The 6,303-nt window shown below is 35.9% G+C and overlaps 1 long non-coding RNA gene across 1 annotated transcript; it reads right to left on the bottom strand.

The window, feature by feature from the left end:
• Positions 1-2,768: 2,768 nt before the first annotated feature.
• On the bottom strand, positions 2,769-5,913 carry LOC310871986. Its single transcript, XR_014570327.1, has 2 exons — positions 5,735-5,913; positions 2,769-5,663 (listed from the first exon to the last, which is right to left on the bottom strand). It is a non-coding gene; the product is annotated as an uncharacterized lncRNA (long non-coding RNA).
• Between the last annotated feature and the right edge of the window lie 390 nt (positions 5,914-6,303).

Below are 6,303 nucleotides of genomic sequence, written 5' to 3' on the forward strand. Positions count from 1 at the left end.
AAGTATGTATATATGTGTGAATGAAGTATTTATATATGTGTGAATGAAGTATGTATACATGTGTGAATGAAGTATGTATATATGTGTGAATGAAGTATGTATATATGTGTGAATGAAGTATGTATATATGTGTGAATGAAGTATTTATATATGTGTGAATGAAGTATTTATATATGTGTGAATGAAGTATGTATATGTGTGTGAATGAAGTGTGTATATATGTGTGAATGAAGTATGTATATATGTGTGAATGAAGTATGTATATATGTGTGAATGAAGTATGTATATATGTGTGAATGAAGTATGTATATATGTGTGAATGAAGTATGTATATATGTGTGAATGAAGTATGTATATATGTGTGAATGAAGTATGTATATATGTGTGAATGAAGTGTGTATATATGTGTGAATGAAGTATTTATATATGTGTGAATGAAGTATGTATATATGTGTGAATGAAGTATGTATATATGTGTGAATGAAGTATGTATATATGTGTGAATGAAGTATTTATATATGTGTGAATGAAGTATGTATATATGTGTGAATGAAGTATGTATATATGTGTGAATGAAGTATTTATATATGTGTGAATGAAGTATTTATATATGTGTGAATGAAGTATGTATATGTGTGTGAATGAAGTATGTATATATGTGTGAATGAAGTATGTATATATGTGTGAATGAAGTGTGTATGTATGTGTGAATGAAGTATGTATATATGTGTGAATGAAGTATGTATATATGTGTGAATGAAGTATGTATATATGTGTGAATGAAGTATGTATATGTGTGTGAATGAAGTATGTATATATGTGTGAATGAAGTATATATGTGTGAATGAAGTATGTATATATGTGTGAATGAAGTATGTATATATGTGTGAATGAAGTATGTATATATGTGTGAATGAAGTATGTATATATGTGTGAATGAAGTATGTATATATGTGTGAATGAAGTATGTATATATGTGTGAATGAAGTATGTATATATGTGTGAATGAAGTATGTATATATGTGTGAATGAAGTATGTATATATGTGTGAATGAAGTGTGTATATATGTGTGAATGAAGTATTTATATATGTGTGAATGAAGTATGTATATATGTGTGAATGAAGTATGTATATATGTGTGAATGAAGTATGTATATATGTGTGAATGAAGTATTTATATATGTGTGAATGAAGTATGTATATATGTGTGAATGAAGTATTTATATATGTGTGAATGAAGTGTGTATGTATGTACAAGTGAAGTATGCATGTATGTGCAGGTGAAGTATTTATATATGTGCGAATGAAGTATGTATATATGTGTGAATGAAGTATTTATATGTGTGAATGAAGTATGTATATATGTGTGAATGAAGTATGTATATATGTGTGAATGAAGTATGTATATATGTGTGAATGAAGTATGTATATATGTGTGAATGAAGTATGTATATGTGTGTGAATGAAGTATGTATATGTGTGAATGAAGTATGTATATATGTGTGAATGAAGTATGTATATATGTGTGAATGAAGTATGTATATGTGTGTGAATGAAGTATGTATATATGTGTGAATGAAGTATGTATATATGTGTGAATGAAGTATTTATATATGTGTGAATGAAGTATGTATATGTGTGTGAATGAAGTATGTATATGTGTGAATGAAGTATGTATACATGTGTGAATGAAGTATGTATATATGTGTGAATGAAGTATGTATATGTGTGTGAATGAAGTATGTATATATGTGTGAATGAAGTGTGTATGTATGTACAAGTGAAGTATGTATATATGTGTGAATGAAGTATTTATATATGTGTGAATGAAGTATGTATATGTGTGTGAATGAAGTATGTATATGTGTGTGAATGAAGTATGTATATGTGTGAATGAAGTATGTATATATGTGTGAATGAAGTATGTATATATGTGTGAATGAAGTATGTATATGTGTGTGAATGAAGTATGTATATATGTGTGAATGAAGTGTGTATGTATGTACAAGTGAAGTATGTATATATGTGTGAATGAAGTATTTATATATGTGTGAATGAAGTATGTATATGTGTGTGAATGAAGTATGTATATATGTGTGAATGAAGTATGTATATATGTGTGAATGAAGTATGTATATATGTGTGAATGAAGTATGTATATGTGTGAATGAAGTATGTATATATGTGTGAATGAAGTGTGTATGTATGTACAAGTGAAGTATGCATGTATGTGCAGGTGAAGTATGTATGTATGTGTGAATGAAGCAAATTAAGTATTTATTTATGTATGTGTGAATTAAGTATGTATGTATGTGCAAGTGAAGTACCTAAATGTATTGTATGATTGTATTGCTGTATTGTTCTTTCTGCTTTGGCAATGTAAACGTATGTTTTATCATGCCAATAAAGCCCTTTGAATTGAATTGAATTGTCTGCTGATGAACACTAGATGGCGTCCAAACAGCAGCTGATGTGCAGGTTGAAGGTTCCCATCGCTACAGTCCAACTACCTGAATGAATCCCAGACACAAAGCAATGTGTGGTCCAGCCGATTATCCATTTTTTGGAGGATTTTCCATACAATGTAATATTTATTTAACAACTAATCACATGAAGGAAGCACGCACGCACGCACTACACGCACACTTGCATGCGTAGCACTTTCTTTTACTCAAGTGAAGTACTTTTAGCGCCCTTTGTTTTTGAGAAATATGTCGCTATGGTAACGCAAAACACCAAGAAAAGTACACAAGAAACAAGACTGCAATTTGTTTTTTCAAGTGTAATTAAGACCTGATCAACATTCAAAGAGTGCTGTGACCATTCAAAAGCGGAGACACAAAATCACGTTTTACTGTTTCACTATTTGCCACTGTTGGGCTAACCATACAATAAAACAATACAATTCACCAATTGCATTCTAAAACTACATTTTGACCATTTTGTTTTGTTATTGTGTTTGGTACAGGATATCAAAAGCGCTGAGATTTTCTCCTTGGAAATTTTTGGGAAAAATGGCTTTGGAAACATGGCTTTTCCATTCAACAATCCAAACTAAACCTAATTGTGCATGTTTATGGATTGTCAGCATATCTTTGGCTCAGGAATTATGCTGACAAAATAATTACGAATTTCTGAGAAGCAAGCAAGATATTAGTGTAAAAAAAGTTTGTGAGAGAAAGCCCTTGTTGGCAAGATATGTTGCTACATTGGTTGAGATCTGTAACCCAACGATTGTTACCAGGCATTATTGAATCCTCACGTCACCTCATGAATATGTAAAAATATGCATCTTTGCACATTAACCATAGAAACTTAAAAATAGCAAAGTATTGACAAAATTGCCTGAATGTATATAAATGGATGTCCATGTGGATAGTAAAAACATGTATGTGTTCATGTTGCCTGAATGTATTATAAATGGATGTCCATGTGGATAGTAAAAACATGTATGTGTTTCATGTTGGCTGAAGCAACACTGAAGGCACACTTGAGTCAATGCCTAGAATAGTTCTGGTTGGGGACTCTTCAGAGGGTCAAGCTAATGAAATCTGAAAATATATGTCTAATATACAAATGTATTATCTTCATATCTGACTCGGATATACAGGTATGCCCTCGGACGTTTTTTTGGGGGGAAACAAAGCAGTTGTAGCTTCTACTGTAGGCGTCTTTCAGTTAATTCAAGCAACTTCGAAATGAGATAATTTAACGTCACAATGTCACTGTTCTGTTTGTATAGCTATGCACAAGTAACACGGTTTTAAAAGTAGGTATGGCTTCATTTTTGAGAGGTGGGTTGCACCATTTAAAAAGTTTGAGAAGCGTTGCAACAGCGAGAAGAGTCAGACGTCCCAGGAGAGTTTACGGACGCCACCACATCATACACTTAGGATGAGTTTACGGACCCCACCACATCATACACTTAGGATGGATAGTTTGGTCTCAGTATAAACATTACAAATAAAACTACTACAAATAGAGCGACTATAATGTTACCCAGTGACGTTCACAGGAATGATGAGGATGATATAGAGACATCTGCTCTCTGTGACTACACATTCAATCCTCAGTCTTAAATTAACACAAATTAATGAAAAGGGTCCGTTTTGGTGAATTTTCAGTTACACAGTAACACTGAGGATTGTATTGTGTACTTAAATGTATGTAAGAAAACACCCACAATGGTATTTATCTTGACCGACATAATTATCTATAATGAATTACTAAAACGTCATATACACTACTACGAATTAAGTTTAAGTTACATTACATAAAAAATTATTGTGAAAGTCAATTTCTCTCACTATAAAAGGAACACAAATTGACAGTAAACAAACAAAAACAATGGAACATTCAATAAAGATAATAGCAGCTGATAATCCCCCCCCCCCCCCCCTCCCTCCCCATTCAAGTGGGGAGGGAGGACACTAAAAGTCCATACAAATCACAAAAAGCTTCACAGTATAGAAGTCAATCAGGCCGCTCCATGACCAATGAACCGGGACCCCTGCACGCCATTTTGGTCCCAGCTGAAACACGAGACCTGAGGTGGCGAGGTGAGGGTGCATGGAGATAGGAAAGAGCTCCTCAAGGGCAGCTCAGAGCACAGCTGGTGCACATGGTTCGGCTATCGAGTGCCTTGCTCGAGGACACGTCTGATAGGGATGGACGAACTGGGCTGCATGATCTCTCTTGAGAGAACACGTCAGCCTCAGTTTAATTCTTATAGGCGTGATTCAAACTCCTATTTTAGAGCCGAATAAAAGTGGGTTCGGCGCTGTAGAGCCTACAATGTGACGTCATTTGCGGTTCGGGTGGGGGGCGGGTACCGTCCTAAAGTCGGCTCTTCGGTGCTACTGAAAATTTCTGACGAGCCGAAATCATTTGGGCACTACAGCGGTAAAATAGGAGTATGAATCGGCCCCATGATGATGTGTGGCGAAAACAACGGATGCAGATCTGCTGTGATTCGCTATTTTTTAAGGATGAAAAAGTGGTTATACCTGGGACCACCATGCCACTCAACCTGGCTCCTGCCACTTTCCTCAACCACCGTTTAAGTAGCCTGGGCAGCATTCCATTTCGGGTTCATGATCCGGTCGAGGGCGGATGATATCGTCACGTCACGTTGTAGTCATTGTTTTGTAGTCATTGTTTTGTAGTCATTGTTTTGTAGTCATCAGGCTGGAACCCTCAATCTGGAACTTACTTTCCCTCAAACCGATTTTCCCCAATAAAAGCCGCAGTCTACGAGAGAACGAGTCACGCTTTTAACAACATGACGTAACGATATCATCCCCTCCCGACCGGATCACATGAAAATGTTGTAACACAGACCAGGCTTTCCTCTGAGGTGGAAAGCCTAGTGACGCAAGGTTACCGTTTAAGACAGGTTAGATTCAAGTCACATTCAGGCTAGAACTCAGCACTATACGGACCAAGCCAGGATGCGGATTAACCACTTAAACCCCAGCATCCGTGTTGTGGGGAAAGCTTTAGCAGAAAATAGAAGATCGACAAGCACAATTAAAGCAAAATACATTTTCACAACTGAAACATTGTGTCTTAAATTTGTAAAACAATTTGAGGAGCCACGCAAACTAGCGCCCTTTCCTAAACAATTAAGACAATATGTAAAAAAAATGTTTTAGCATTATTCCTGCTGTTCTGGTTACTGCCAACCAGGTGAAGAAATCACAGATTGAGACTTTAATATGTCCAAAAAGTAACAGTTTTGGACATATGAGGTTTCCACCCGACAGACTGTATGCATGAGTTCGGCTCTGCTATCGTCACATATGAGGTTTCCACCCGACAGACTGTATGCATGAGTTCGGCTCTGCTATCGTCACATATGAGGTTTCCACCCGACAGACTGTATGCATGAGTTCGGCTCTGCTATCGTCACATATGAGGTTTCCACCCGACAGACTGTATGCATGAGTTCGGCTCTGCTATCGTCACATATGAGGTTTCCACCCGACAGACTGTATGCATGAGTTCGGCTCTGCTATCGTCACATATGAGGTTTCCACCCGACAGACTGTATGCATGAGTTCGGCTCTGCTATCGGATTCGTCACAATCATATTCTTACCCATTTTCATTTGTAAAAACAAAAACAAAACAAAACAAAAAAAGTTTGTTCCAGTAAAGTTCAAAGAGTTGCAAACATTTCAGTCACTGAGGGCGACTAAAAGGAATTGTATTATTGCAAATAATATTTTGTCATCCAAGCCCTGAGATGTACTCACACACACACACTACTGTGTGTGTGACTGTGTGTGTGTGTGTGTGTGT

The sequence above is a fragment of the Protomyctophum parallelum genome, assembly GCF_964188405.1.
Source record: "Protomyctophum parallelum genome assembly, chromosome: 15".
Classification (NCBI taxonomy): domain Eukaryota; kingdom Metazoa; phylum Chordata; class Actinopteri; order Myctophiformes; family Myctophidae; genus Protomyctophum; species Protomyctophum parallelum.